General features: G+C 42.9%; 1 pseudogene; it reads right to left on the reverse strand.

The window, feature by feature from the left end:
* Positions 1-5,958: 5,958 nt before the first annotated feature.
* Positions 5,959-14,404, reverse strand: part of LOC139569824 (serine-rich coiled-coil domain-containing protein 2-like) — a 97,665-nt pseudogene continuing 89,219 nt past the window's right edge.

The raw sequence follows: 14,404 nt of genomic DNA on the forward strand, positions 1-14,404 counted from the left end.
TTTTCATGTGAATATTCTAAAATCTGAATAAAAACAATATGCGCATTTTCCCACCAGAGATGTGATTCCATCAAATCGACTTGTTGTGGATAAAAGGCTGTGTGATGACGTAGTGCACATAAAAATACCTTTTGCAGTTAAATTCCCATGTACCGAAATTAAATGTGTTTCCCATCCCACTTTCAACTCTACTGATGGTTTTCTTACAAAAAATGTTGAGTTACAGTGGGGAGAACAAGTATTTGATACACTGCCGATTTTGCAGGTTTTCCTACTTACAAAGCATGTAGAGGTCTGTAATTTTTATCATAGGTACACTTCAACTGTGAGAGACGGAATCTAAAACAAAAATCCAGAAAATCACATTGTATGATTTTTAAGTAATTAATTAGCATTTTATTGCATGACATAAGTATTTGATCACCTACCAACCAGTAAGAATTCCGGCTCTCACAGACCTGTTCGTTTTTCTTTAAGAAGCCCTCCTGTTCTCCACTCATTACCTGTATTAACTGCACCTGTTTGAACTCGTTACCTGTATAAAAGACACCTGTCCACACACTCAATCAAACAGACTCCAACCTCTCCACAATGGCCAAGACCAGAGAGCTGTGTAAGGACATCAGGGATCAAATTGTAGACCTGCACAAGGCTGGGATGGGCTACAGGACAATAGGCAAGCAGCTTGGTGAGAAGGCAACAACTGTTGGCGCAATTATTAGAAAATGGAAGAAGTTCAAGATGACGGTCAATCACCCTCGGTCTGGGGCTCCATGCAAGATCTCACCTCGTGGGGCATCAATGATCATGAGGAAGGTGAGGGATCAGCCCAGAACTACACGGCAGGACCTGGTCAATGACCTGAAGAGAGCTGGGACCACAGTCTCAAAGAAAACCAATAGTAACACACTACGCCGTCATGGATTAAAATCCTGCAGCGCACGCAAGGTCCCTCTGCTCAAGCCAGCGCATGTCCAGGACCGTCTGAAGTTTGCCAATGACCATCTGGATTATCCAGAGGAGGAATGGGAGAAGGTCATGTGGTCTGATGAGACAAAAATTGAGTTTTTTGGTCTAAACTCCACTCGCCGTGTTTGGAGGAAGAAGAAGGATGAGTACAACCCCAAGAACACCATCCCAACCGTGAAGCATGGAGGTGGAAACATCATTCTTTGGGGATGCTTTTCTGCAAAGGGGACAGGACGACTGCACCGTATTGAGGGGAGGATGGATGGGGCCATGTATCGCGAGATCTTGGCCAACAACCTCCTTCCCTAAGTAAGAGCATTGAAGATGGGTCATGGCTGGGTCTTCCAGCATGACAACGACCCGAAACACACAGCCAGGGCAACTAAGGAGTGGCTCCGTAAGAAGCATCTCAAGGTCCCGGAGTGGCCTAGCCAGTCTCCAGACCTGAACCCAATAGAAAATCTTTGGAGGGAGCTGAAAGTCCGTATTGCCCAGCGACAGCCCCGAAACCTGAAGGATCTGGAGAAGGTCTGTATGGAGGAGGAGTGGGCCAAAATCCCTGCTGCAGTGTGTACAAACCTGGTCAAGAACTACAGGAAACGTATGATCTCTGTAATTGCAAACAAAGGTTTCTGTACCAAATATTAAGTTCTGCTTTTCTGATGTATCAAATACTTATGTCATGCAATAAAATGCTAATTAATTACTTAAAAATCATACAATGTGATTTTCTGGATTTTTGTTTTAGATTCCGTCTCTCACAGTTGAAGTGTACCTATGATAAAAATTACAGACCTCTATATGCTTTGTAAGTAGGAAAACCTGCAAAATCGGCAGTGTATCAAATACTTGTTCTCCCCACTGTATATAGCAAGTGCGCCCACTCGAGCCAACAGCTTGCAGATACAGTGCGGTTATAGCCTACATGATGAGATTATTATGGACAAAAGAGAGATTATTTTTATTTGTCAAACGGCAGCCAAGCATCGATGATCATATCACCAGAATAAGACCATCGATATTTATTGGAAAAAAGCATCAAGCTCATCACCACTTTCACCACCAGGTGAAGTAAATCATGACATATTTCATCTGTAGCCTAATGAACTGCATACTTTCCAGAAGACTTGTAGAGGGAGGACCACACATCATCGTGTGACTCGTTCAATATGATGTTCATTATATACAGTTGAAGTCGGAAGTTAACATACACTTAGGTTGGAGTCATTAACATTCGCAGAGTACGACCCTGCCTCACACAGGAAGCAGCGCAGGTCCTAATCCAGGCACTTGTCATCTCCCGTCTGGACTACTGCAACTCGCTGTTGGCTGGGCTCCCTGCCTGTGCTATTAAACCCCTACAACTCATCCAGAACGCCGCAGCCCGTCTGGTGTTCAACCTTCCCAAGTTCTCTCACGTCACCCCGCTCCTCCGCTCTCTCCACTGGCTTCCAGTTGAAGCTCGCATCCGCTACAAGACCATGGTGCTTGCCTACGGAGCTGTGAGGGGAACGGCACCTCCGTACCTTCAGGCTCTGATCAGGCCCTACACCCAAACAAGGGCACTGCGTTCATCCACCTCTGGCCTGCTCGCCTCCCTACCTCTGAGGAAGTACAGTTCCCGCTCAGCCCAGTCAAAACTGTTCGCTGCTCTGGCACCCCAATGGTGGAACAAACTCCCTCACGACGCCAGGTCAGCGGAGTCAATCACCACCTTCCGGAGACACCTGAAACCCCACCTCTTTAAGGAATACCTAGGATAGGATAAAGTAATCCTTCTAACCCCCCCCTCCCCCTTAAAAGAGTTAGATGCACTATTGTAAAGTGGCTGTTCCACTGGATATCATAAGGTGAATGCACCAATTTGTAAGTCGCTCTGGATAAGAGCGTCTGCTAAATGACTTAAATGTAAATGTAAATGTAAATTAAAAATCGTTTTTCAACCACTCCACAAATTTCTTGTTAACAAACTATAGCTTTGGCAAGTCGGTTAGGACATCTACTTTGTGCATGACACAAGTAACTTTTCCAACAATTGTTTACAGAGAGATTATTTCACTGTATCACAACTCCAGTGGGTCAGAAGTTTACATACACTAAGTTGACTGAGTCTTTAAACAGCTTGGAAAATTACAGAAAATGATGTCATGGCTTTAGAAGCTTCTGATAGGCTAATTGACATAATTTGAGTCAATCGGAGGTATACCCGTGGATGTATTTCAAGGCCAAACTTAGTGGCTCTTTGCTTGACATCATGGGAAAGTCAAAAGAAATCAGCCAAGACCTCAGAAAAAATTGTTGACCTCCACAAGTCTGGTTCATCCTTGGGAGCAATTTCCAAATGCCTGAAGGTACCACGTTCATCTGTACAGACAATAGTACGCAAGTATAAACACCATGGGACCACGCAGCAGTCATACCGCTCAGGAAGGAGATGCGTTCTGTCTCCTAGAGATAAACTTACTTTGGTGCAAAAAGTGCAAATCAATCCCAGAACAACAGCAAAGGACCTTGTGAAGATGCTGGAGGAAACGGGTATAAAAGTATTTATATCCACAGTAGAACGAGCCCTATATCGGCATAACCTGAAAGGCCGCTCAGCAAGGAAGAAGCCACTGCTCCAAAAATCGCCATAAAAAAGCCAGACTAAAAATTGCAACTGCACATGGGGACAAAGATCGTACTTTTTGGAGAAATATCCTCTGGTCTGATGAAACAAAAATAAAACTGTTTGGCCATAATGACCATCATTATGTTTGGAGGATTGCAAGCCACAGAACACCATCCCAACCGTGAAGCACGGGGGTGGCAGTATCATGTTGTGGGGGTGCTTTGCTGCAGGAGGGACTGGTGCACTTCAAAATAAATGGCATCATGAGGTAGGAAAATTATGTGGATATATTGAAGCAACATCTCAAGACATCTGTCAGGAAGTTAAATATTGGTCGCAAATGGGTCTTCCAAATGGATAATGACCCCAAGCATACTTCCAAAGTTGTGGCAAAATGGCTTAAGGACGACAAAGTAGAGGTATTGGAGTGGCCATCACAAAGCCCTGACCTCAATCCCATAGAAAATGTGTGGGCAGAACTGAAAATTTGTGTGTGAGCAAAGAGGCCTACAAACCTGCCTCAGTTACACCAGCTCTGTCAGGAAGAATGGGCCAAAATTCATCCAACTTATTGTGGGAACTTGTGGAAGGCTACCCGGAACGTTTGACCAAAGTTAAACAATTTAAAGGCAATACTACCAAATACTAATGGAGTGTATGTAAACTTCTGACCCACTGGGAATGTGATGAAAGAAATAAAAGCTGAAATAAATTATTATCTCTGCTATTTTTCTGACATTTCACACTCCTAAAATAAAGTGGTGATCTTAACTGATCTAAGACAGGGGATTTTTACTAGGATTATATGTCAGGAATTGTGAAAAACTGAGTTTAAATGTAGTTGGCTAAGGTGTATGTAAACTTCTGACTTCCAACAGTCCATATTTTGGCATAAAAGTGTGTCAACAGACATTTCTCACATAATTTATTTTACCAACCCAAAAGAATCCCATTTTGTCTAGCGTATTTTGTTTTGTCGACATTTGGAAAGTTTTCATCATTCCTGTCATGAAATGTTTTATCTGACTTTTACTTTACTTGCATAAAAAGGTTGGATGGAAACCTGGTCTCACACACACACACACGCGCACAAACACACACACACACACACACACACACACACACACACACACACACACACACACACACACACACACACACACACACACACACACACACACACACACACACACACACACACACACACACACACACACACACACACACACACACACACACACACACACACACACACACACACACAGGCAGCCATCTTGTTTTGCTGTAGGGGACAGATGGATCAATGTCCCTGGGGACTCTCCAGAATTGTGTGTATGCTTTTTTTTCCATGTGTGCATGTGTAGTATGTATTATTAAGTACTGTAAAACAGAGAGTGACACAGTTATAAACCTACAGCCATAGCCCCCATGCATGGAAGCTGCCATAGTCTCTATCAGAAACCATTTAACACACTCTCCATTTCTAGAGGCATCCAAACATTAACCACTGTTCTGAAAAGGAGATAAACACAACCCTCAAACTCCTCAAATCCTCAAACTGAACTAAGCCCTTATAACTCAAAACACACTAAAACCTCACAGAGGAAAGGAGGAGCAACAGACAGACACACAAACTTGCACACTCACTCACATACAGTACAGTCCTAATTAGTGCCCCAACATCTTTCCTCAGAGGTGGAACAGGACTACAAGATGAACTGTGTTTTATTCAGGAGAGTTGTGCGAGAGTTGTAATTGTGTTTATGCTTGAGCAAAGATTCCTCGTGTGACTGTATGTGCACACTTTTAAAAAAAAGTGATCTTAATCCTTTGTGGTCGAATTATGGGTGCTAAATATTTAAATGATAGTATCTAAAGTAGCCTAAATGTAATGAAGTGATGTTCAATAATGTTGTCTTAATCAGTCCATTACCGAACCAAAACTATCTAGTAGATACTATATGGTAAACCTATGTTACTCAGTGTTCAGGAGTTCACTGTGAGTTTAGTGGTGCATGTCCCTTGGTCTGAAAGAGGTACATCAGGGAGTTTAGTGGTGCCTGTCACTTGGTCTGAAAGAGGTACATCAGGGAGTTTAGTGGTACCTGTCACTTGGTCTGAAAGAGGTACATCAGGGAGTTTAGTGGAAGGACATATTCTAGAGGAAATACTTGAAACTTTCTAGTGAATGATTGTTCTTTCAACCCATTTCCCTGTTTAAGCAGAAAACTCCACTCTGTATTTCTTTCCCCAATCTGCTTTTTTTCTTTCATTCTATTTTTTACGCTCTGGGAGGAATTGAACATTTCTGAGGTCATGTAAGCCTGTAGTCAAACCATGTGCTGCTGTTTCAATGGAAGGACCCATGTGAGTTTGAATAGAGTAGAGTGGAACATTCTTTAAAAAAACATGTACAGTACATGTGAGAGATTAGCAAAGAGAAACTATGATTGTTAGTCATTCTTTTTCTGCATAAGACAATGTGCAATTAAAGGCTGCCAAGCAAGTGACTGGACATTTTATAAAGGATAAAACAGTCCTTCAGTGTATCTCAGTCATAACCTGTGGGAGCCATTTTGAATAGATGTGCACTGTACCTTTGCATTTTGTAAATTTTAAGACAGGACTATGCTACATATTCTGTTCAGTTCAGCAGAAGTTCAAACAATAGTTAAGGGCAGTTCCTGAATGTCCATAAGGAGCTGTTGGCACACATGGACACACACATGGTGAGCAGGAACAATGAGCAGGTGGAAGAGGAGGGATGTTATACAGTATATAACATGTCATGTTTGATTATGTGAACTCTTCAGTGGATTTTTGGCATGGGGATGAATGAGAGGCTGGGGGGAACCAGGACTCTGGCTCTGAGCAGTCCCAGGTCCGGCCTTTCCAGACTAGGGCTAGGAGGGCTGGTTCTCCCAAGTTCCCTCCTGACCCCCAGAGCCCGGGGCTTAGCGAGCACCCCATGGTCCAGAGACGGGCTCACCGCCTGGGGACCAGAGTTGAAGCAGGGCAAGCCCCTGGAGGGAGGCGGCAGCTGCTTGGTCCTGTGGTTGGCCAGCAGCGCTGAAGACCCCGATCGAAGAAGAGAGCCATTAGTGCCCCCCTGAGGCAGAGCCGGGATGGACACACGCTTGTGGAGGCGTGGCGGCTGCAGGATGCGAGGGCAGCCAGGGCCCTGTGGCCCCAATGGAGAGGCTTGCTGCCCTCCCTCTGGCCTGGACAGAGCTCCTGGTGTTGGTCTGCTGGCTGCAGCAAGCCCCTGGGTGGGACTGGGGCTGGTTCCAGGACCCTCTCTGACATGGTTGTTGAGCTGGGTGCTAAGCAGCACACTCAATTCATCTGGGTAAGGCACTGGTGGAGTGTCCACACCCATGGCCGGGCTTCCAGTGGGTGTGTCAGAGTCTGTGCAGTGGGATCCATCTCCCCTGGTCCTCCTCCCTCTCTGGGGGTCACTGTGGCCCTCGGTGTGGGCTGTTTTTACTAGTCTTTCTTGGGTGAGGTGCTCGTGGTGGCTGGGGCTGGAAGGCTGTATTTGTGGCTATGGATGAAAAACAAAAATAAACACATTACTATCAATTCACTGAGAATGTTGAGATATAAATATATTGTGTACATCACATATGAACTTATATCAGATAGAATGGAATATACATTTTTGCTCTATTCAATCTATTTATGCAGTTCCTGATACAGCCCTGCCTTTAGTTGAAGGCAGCTAATCCTGTGCGCTTTCGTTTTCACGTTTGTTATTTTGTTTGAGTGTTTTTGAAATAAAATAATCATGAACACTTTCCACGCTGCGCTTTGGTCCACTCTTCCTTCGACAAACGAGAGCCGTAACATCTGTATTCAAATATATTTTTTAAAGTAGTTATTTTCTGAGATCTGTATTCAAATAGTTTTCAAAAGTAGTAATTTTTTGGGATCTTAATGAAAATAGTCACCTCCAAAGTAATTATTTGTTCCCCCCATAAAATAGTTACTTTCCATAAAGCATATTTAAAAACTATAGTTATCGCAGGTCTGGCAGGAACACTAGGTAGACTCCAAAATCAACCCACGGCATGCAGATGCACATCAACACTGGCATGCTTTCATCGTGCCATGTCATGCCATGCCAGCGTGCAGGGCCCAGTGTGATGGGTAGAGGTTAGAGAGATCGGAAACGCTTACTGTACCACGCTTTGGCAGTGATGTAATGCACTAGGTGCTTCACTCCTTGCCAAAGGCATTGTGGCAGAGGGAAAAAAACATTGACAGAGCAGGAGAGAGAGAGAGATGGTATGGAGTAATTTCAGTACCAACAAAAATTGTAATTGAATTCCATCATTTTGAATTTGTATTAGGATATTGCATTTGAAAGTAATATTTTTGTATTTGTAATGCACAATTGAATCATTGAATTCATAAATGTAACTTGTCTTTCATGATTTGAAACTGAATTAATATTGCATTCAGTTAAAAAATGATATTTCAATTTAATTGAATGTTCAATTCAATAATTATATATTCAGTTTCAATATGGTAGATATCATATAAACAGCGAGTAGCAGCAGTGTAAAAACAAAGGAGTGGGGGGGTCAATGCAAATAGTCCGGGTGGCAATTAATTGTTCAGCAGTCTTATGGCTTGGGGGTAGAAGTTGTTAAGGAGCCTTTTGGACCTAAACTTGGCACTCCAGTACCGCTTGCCATGCAGTAGCATAGAGAACAGTCTATGACTTGGGTGACTGGAGTCTTTGATAATATTTGCATTAATTGTCAAGTTTACAAACTATTGTGGCGCCCTCGGTGATGTGGCCGGGGAAAGCCACTGTTTAGACTGTCAGTCAAGCCCCACAACCAGCATTGTAGGCTGCAGGGCTACGCCGAGACTTGAGGCCACTGCCTCGTTAGACTGCACATTTTAAGGGGCTGCTTTAGTACAGCACAGGGGAGCCCTTGGTGGACGCGGAGGCTGAGCCCTACAGACATTTGTTTGAAGTCCTGGTCATTGGGTTCTCCGCAAGAAGAAGTGACCGGACTACAAGTGAAGTTGGTAAGCTGGGTAGCAGCCCAGCTTGTTTTATTTTAAGTTAAGGCTAACTCTAGGTTCAGTTAAGTAAAGTGGGAGAGTGTTTTGTTTTCAGTAATTGTTTGAGAACCAGCTTTGTGAACCTTTATTTTGAATAAATATGCCAGCCTACCCTGGTTTATGCTGTGCACTTGTGTGTTGGAATTCTGTCTGTTCCTCCTCAATGCCTTTCTATCAGCCGCGCCTAGCGAGTCATTATACTATCATTTCAGGTTTATCAACATTTCATATATTCAACTTTTCAGATGCATTCAGATTCAGTTTTCAAATTCAGTTCTTTAAATTCAGATTCAAAACCTGAGACAACATCCTGGTACTTTGCCAGACAGGAATGGTAGAGAACAGATAGAATGAAATGTGTTCTGTGGAAAACAGAAGCTTCTGGTGGTTTCTGAAGCCAATGTGGCATGTTGAATTGACATTTTTTGGGGGACTCTAGCATTTAAAAAAATGTGGCTATAAGCAATTATGAAAAAGAGCTAAGACTCTTCTCGAACTCAGAACCTCTGCCTCGCAAACACACATGACCACCCTCCTTGTCAACGTACTAACCGTTTGAGCTATCTAAAAATATCAAGCTAGCTGCGGAGTGAGTTTACGGTACGCTCTTCAATTTATGAAATCAATGATTCAATTTGTACATTACGAATCCAAAAATATTAAATTAATATTCAATATCCTAATACAAATGCAAAATTATGCAATTCAAATAAAATTGGCACTGAAATCACTCTATAGATGGGATGAGAAAGAGATAGGAGATGAGACACAGTAGCAGAAAGCAGACTGACAGAGGAAGAGAGACACACACACATTTACATGTATGCACAGTACAGACATGCATGCACGCATCTAGGACACACGCTTCCATGCACGCAAACACGCATAAACAGACACTGTTAAAACAGGGTTAATAACAGAGTTTGGTAGAATTGGGTAGCTGAAAAGGAGCACTTGCATCAATGAGTGATGACATCTTCAATGGCTTCCACATTTTTACAGACAAGTACCTTGACCACTCCATCATACTGACTCAGTCTGCCAATCAGGCACAGAAAATGACAGACACACTTACATCACACCTGAAATGTTCAATTGCAAACAAGCTCAATCCAGGGCATTTGGCTATCCAGTGCATCCACTGTATTCATGTCATCCTAACTCCTACCCACACTACTCCTCTCTAAAATCCAATATTGTACAAACAAGAAACCCCAACCGAGTTGTTTACACCTAGCGTTGACAACAGGAGCTCCACAACAACATTACTCCATTGAGAAACATGAGTCACTTCACTTCTCTTTTGACTCTGCCCTTTCCTTTTTGTCTCTCTCCTGAATTCCACAATGTTTTAATGACATAATACATTAGAATCTCTCTCTCTCTCTCTCTCTCTCTCTCTCTCTCTCTCTCTCTCTCTCTCTCTCTCTCTCTCTCTCTCTCTCTCTCTCTCTCTCTCTCTCTCTCTCTCTCTCTCTCTCTCTCTCTCTCTCTCTCTCTCTCTCTCTCTCTCTCTCTCTCTCTCTCTCTCTCTCTCTCTCTCTCTCTCTCTCTCTCTCTCTCTCTCTCTCTCTCTCTCTCTCTCTCTCTCTCTCTCTCTCTAGTTGAATTAGGACCTTGAAGTGTCAATGCACCCCCTTGATTGACAGCGGGGTTGCCACATTATTATTGTCAAATCTAATTAAACACAGCCAATAGACTGCCATGGTTGTGAAATGCACCCCCATTCCTTACTGTTATGCTTTGGATGATGCCCAACCAGCGCCCCGTAGAGAAACATCAAAAGAATGTAGTTTTTTCTCCACTTTCTCTGTCACCCTCTGTTCATCATCAGCAGAACACAACATATTCAAAATAGTGGGGTTTGGTAGGACAGAATGGCAATATTTGCAGGATGATTGCTAGTCTGCTTCATTTAAAATGAAAATGTCTCAGGAACTTGCTAAAGTAAATGATAAATAACCAACTGTTCACTATTACCATGTACTAATTGTACTGTAGATAAAAGACGAGGTCTTGATTCGGGTGTCATAAACTCTTCCAAGTAATTAGCTAGGCTTGTTACTTTACGCTGAGATGTGTCAGATAACGATCCAAGTCAATTTACAAAAACTACCCACTGCTTTTGCTTACTCAACCATGCTACCTACTGATTTCCCTACACACACTTTTTTCAGGTGAATGAACTGAACACCACTCATCCCCTTCACTGATGAAAGCAATGGGTAGATCACATAGAGGAAGGGAGTAATGATGGAGAGAAGGGAGGCAGAGACAGGGAATAATGGAAGCAGACAAGGCAACAGAGGGGGGTTGGGTTAGTGACTCACTCTGTCTGCGCTGGGGCATGCTGGTGCGGGGCGAACCCTGCCCGGGGGAGAAGAAGGGGGTGGGCAGCAAACCCTGCACAGAGAAAAGACAAAGGAGGTATGACGTATAGTACCAGTCAAAGGTTTGGAAACACCTACTCATTCCAGGGTTTTTCTTTATTTTTACTATTTTTTACATTGTAGAATAATAGTGAAGACATCAAAAATATGAAATAACACATATGGAAACATGTAGTAACCAAAAAAGTGTTAAACAAATCAAAATATATTTTAGATTATTCAAATTAGCCACCCTTTGCCTTGACAGCTTTGTACACTCTTGGCATTCTCTCAACCAGCTTCATGAGGTAGTCACCTGGAATGCATTTCAATTAACAGTTAAAAGTTAAGGTCATTTTTGGAATTTCTTTCTTAATTAATTTGAGACAATCAGTTGTGTTGTGACGGTAGGGGTGGTATAGGCCGCAGATAGGCCTATTTATTGGAAAAACAGCTCAAATAAGCAAAGAGAAACGACAGTCCATCATCACTTTAAGACATGAAGGTCAGTCAATGTGGAACATTTTAAGAACTTTGAAAGTTTCTTCAAGTGCAGTCGCAAAAATTATCAAGCGCTATTATGAAACTGGCTCTCATGAGGTTCGCCACAGGAAAGGAAGACCCAGAGTTACCTCTGCTGCAGAGGATAATTTCATTAGAGTTACCAGCCTCAGAAATTGCAGCCCAAATAAATGCTTCACTGAGTTCAAGTAACAGAGTCATCTCATCTGTTCAAAGGAAACTGCGTGAATCAGGCCTTCATGGTTGAATTTCTGCAAAGAAACCACTACTAAAGGACACAAATCTGAAGAAGAGACTTGCTTGGGTCAAGAAACATGAGCAATGGACATTAGACCGGTGGAAATCTGTCCTTTGGTCTGATGAGTCGGAATTTGAGATTTTTGGTTCCAATTACTGTGTCTTTGTGAGACGCAGGGTAGGTGAACGGAAGATTTAAACATTTGTAGTTCCCACCGTGAAGCATGGAGGAGGAGGTGTGATGTTGTGGGGGAGCTTTGCTGGTGACACTGTTAGTGATTTATTTATAATTCAAGGCACACTTAACCAGCATGGCTACCACAGCATTCTGCAGCGATACGCCATCCCATCTGGTTTGCGCTTAGTGGGACTATCATTTGTTTTTCAACAGGACAATGACCCAACACACCTCCAGGCTGTCTAAGGGCTATTTGACCAAGAAGGAGTGATGGAGTGCTGCATCAGATGACCTGGCATCCACCATCACCTGACCTCAACCCAGTTGAGATGGTTTGGGATGAGTTGAACCGCAGAGTGAAGGAAAAGCAGCCAACAAGTGCTCAGCATATGTGGGAATAACTTCAAGACTGTTGGAAAAGCATTCCTCATGAAGCTGGTTGAGAGATTTCCAAGAGTGTGCAAAGTTGTCATCAAGGCAAAGGGTGGCTACTTTGAAGAATCTCAAATATAAAATATATTTTGTTTTGTTTAACACTTTTTTGGTTACTACATGATTCCATATGTGTTATTTCATAGTTTTTTCTAGTCTTCACTATTACTCTACAATGTACAAAATAGTAAAAATAAAGAAAAACCCTTAGTAGGTGTGTTCAAACTTTGGACTGTTACTGTACATGCATAAAGATATAGGTCCTATACATGTGAGAGTATAGAGTCACCATACAGCACACATACAGTACACAAACAGCACATATAAACAGGAACACATACTGTCATACAAGCAAAGACACCCCCCCCCCCCCCACACCAGAACTCCACAAGACGTCAGGCAATGTTGTGAGCAAGTGTGAGTAGGAAGTATGACATCAACGAGCTTGAAAAAATACTGTTACCATGCTTACCTCTTCCTCTCTATTTCCCTGCTCTAGGATATTAATGCAAACATATTCCCTTTTTCAAAGGCATACAAATGAAAATGCCTGAGGTTCTTATGTGAACCTCCCTCCAATATTTCATTCCTTTCTTCTCCATCTCTGTCTCTCTCACTCACTCTCTTTCCCACAGTCTATTACATTTAGCACTGAAGAATCAGACGGACTGTTTGACTGTGTGTGAGGGTGAATGCCTGTCCTCAATAACCGGCTCAATCCCACCTGAACAAACCCAAACTGTGCATAAAGATAAAAGCATCCTGTGTAGAAGAAGAGTGGAGGCTCTTCGTTAACCAGAGATGACTGTCAACAGGTAATCTCCTTCTCCTGACTGTTTGGTCCTGCTCTTAAATTGGCCCCATCTCCTCAAACCGAGAGGGACGCATAGGCATAGATTGAGAGAGACTGGACTCTCTGGGATGCCCAAGCAATTTCAGAGACAACCGCAGTGAGGGAAGTGGAGGAAAAATTAGGTTTCTGATCGACTTCCTCCCTGTTTTTTCTGTACTACACAATTACAGCAGGACCCTTCTGTGCTGCCACCTGCCACGGCTTAATTTGCAGAAAGGAAGGTTTGAAATGGGAAAGAGAGACTAGCACTGACAGCGGCTGGAATTTTCATTGGGCTGTCTCAGCTCAGGGCGAGCTTTCCTGTCTTCATCTTACATTCTGGTGTGAATACGTAGCTACTTCCCAGTTCTGACAGGTCTAGGGGGAACCCTTTATGTGAGGAGTATGGAATTATCTTTCATTAGGAAGTACAAGCAAAGAACTAGCAATAATCATAATGGTGTTTTGTATGGAAAGCTTTGCTTGCCATCAAACACACAAGTAGGCTAACTCTATAAACTACTTTGAACTCTACCAGAGTTATTAGATGGATTTGACTTTCATCATGATGTCATTAGCATGCTTAACATGTCAGTGTGAAGCATTCATAAATTGTGCATATTGTTGTTGATTTTCTCATAATGAAGTGTTAGCAAAGCATAAGCCGTTATGCTAGTAAAGCGTTAGCTTCCCCTTTCATCTTACAAGCTGGTGTGAGTCCTTATTTGAGGAGCATGTTGTCATTGCTCATTACAAATTGTCAAGGCATTAGCAGCTCTGCTAGCAGTGTCCTGAAGGATGTCATAGCCGGCTTGATAAATCTTACTTTAACTCTCCTAATCATTCACTACATGAAAGACTTTCAGCTAGATTGAGGATAATAACAAGACATACAACCAAGGTCTGTACATGACTTCGGTAGTTCTCACAATTACATTTGCACCTGTCTGATATTATGAAGTTGACTTTCAAAGCAGAATTTTGGTGGTAGCTGTGGGCACGGCAGTGAGTGTGGAATCTCTGGGGGTGGGAGAGAGAGGCAGTATGGTGGACTAATGTCAGGACCTCTCTGTGAAAACCACCCATCATTCTAGATTAGAATGCTGGACACAAGTTGTTCTGTCATTGCCTCTCTCTCTCTCTCGCTCCCTCTCCCTCTACAAACCAACCTCCTG

The sequence above is a fragment of the Salvelinus alpinus genome, chromosome 3, assembly GCF_045679555.1.
Source record: "Salvelinus alpinus chromosome 3, SLU_Salpinus.1, whole genome shotgun sequence".
NCBI classification, from domain to species: domain Eukaryota; kingdom Metazoa; phylum Chordata; class Actinopteri; order Salmoniformes; family Salmonidae; genus Salvelinus; species Salvelinus alpinus.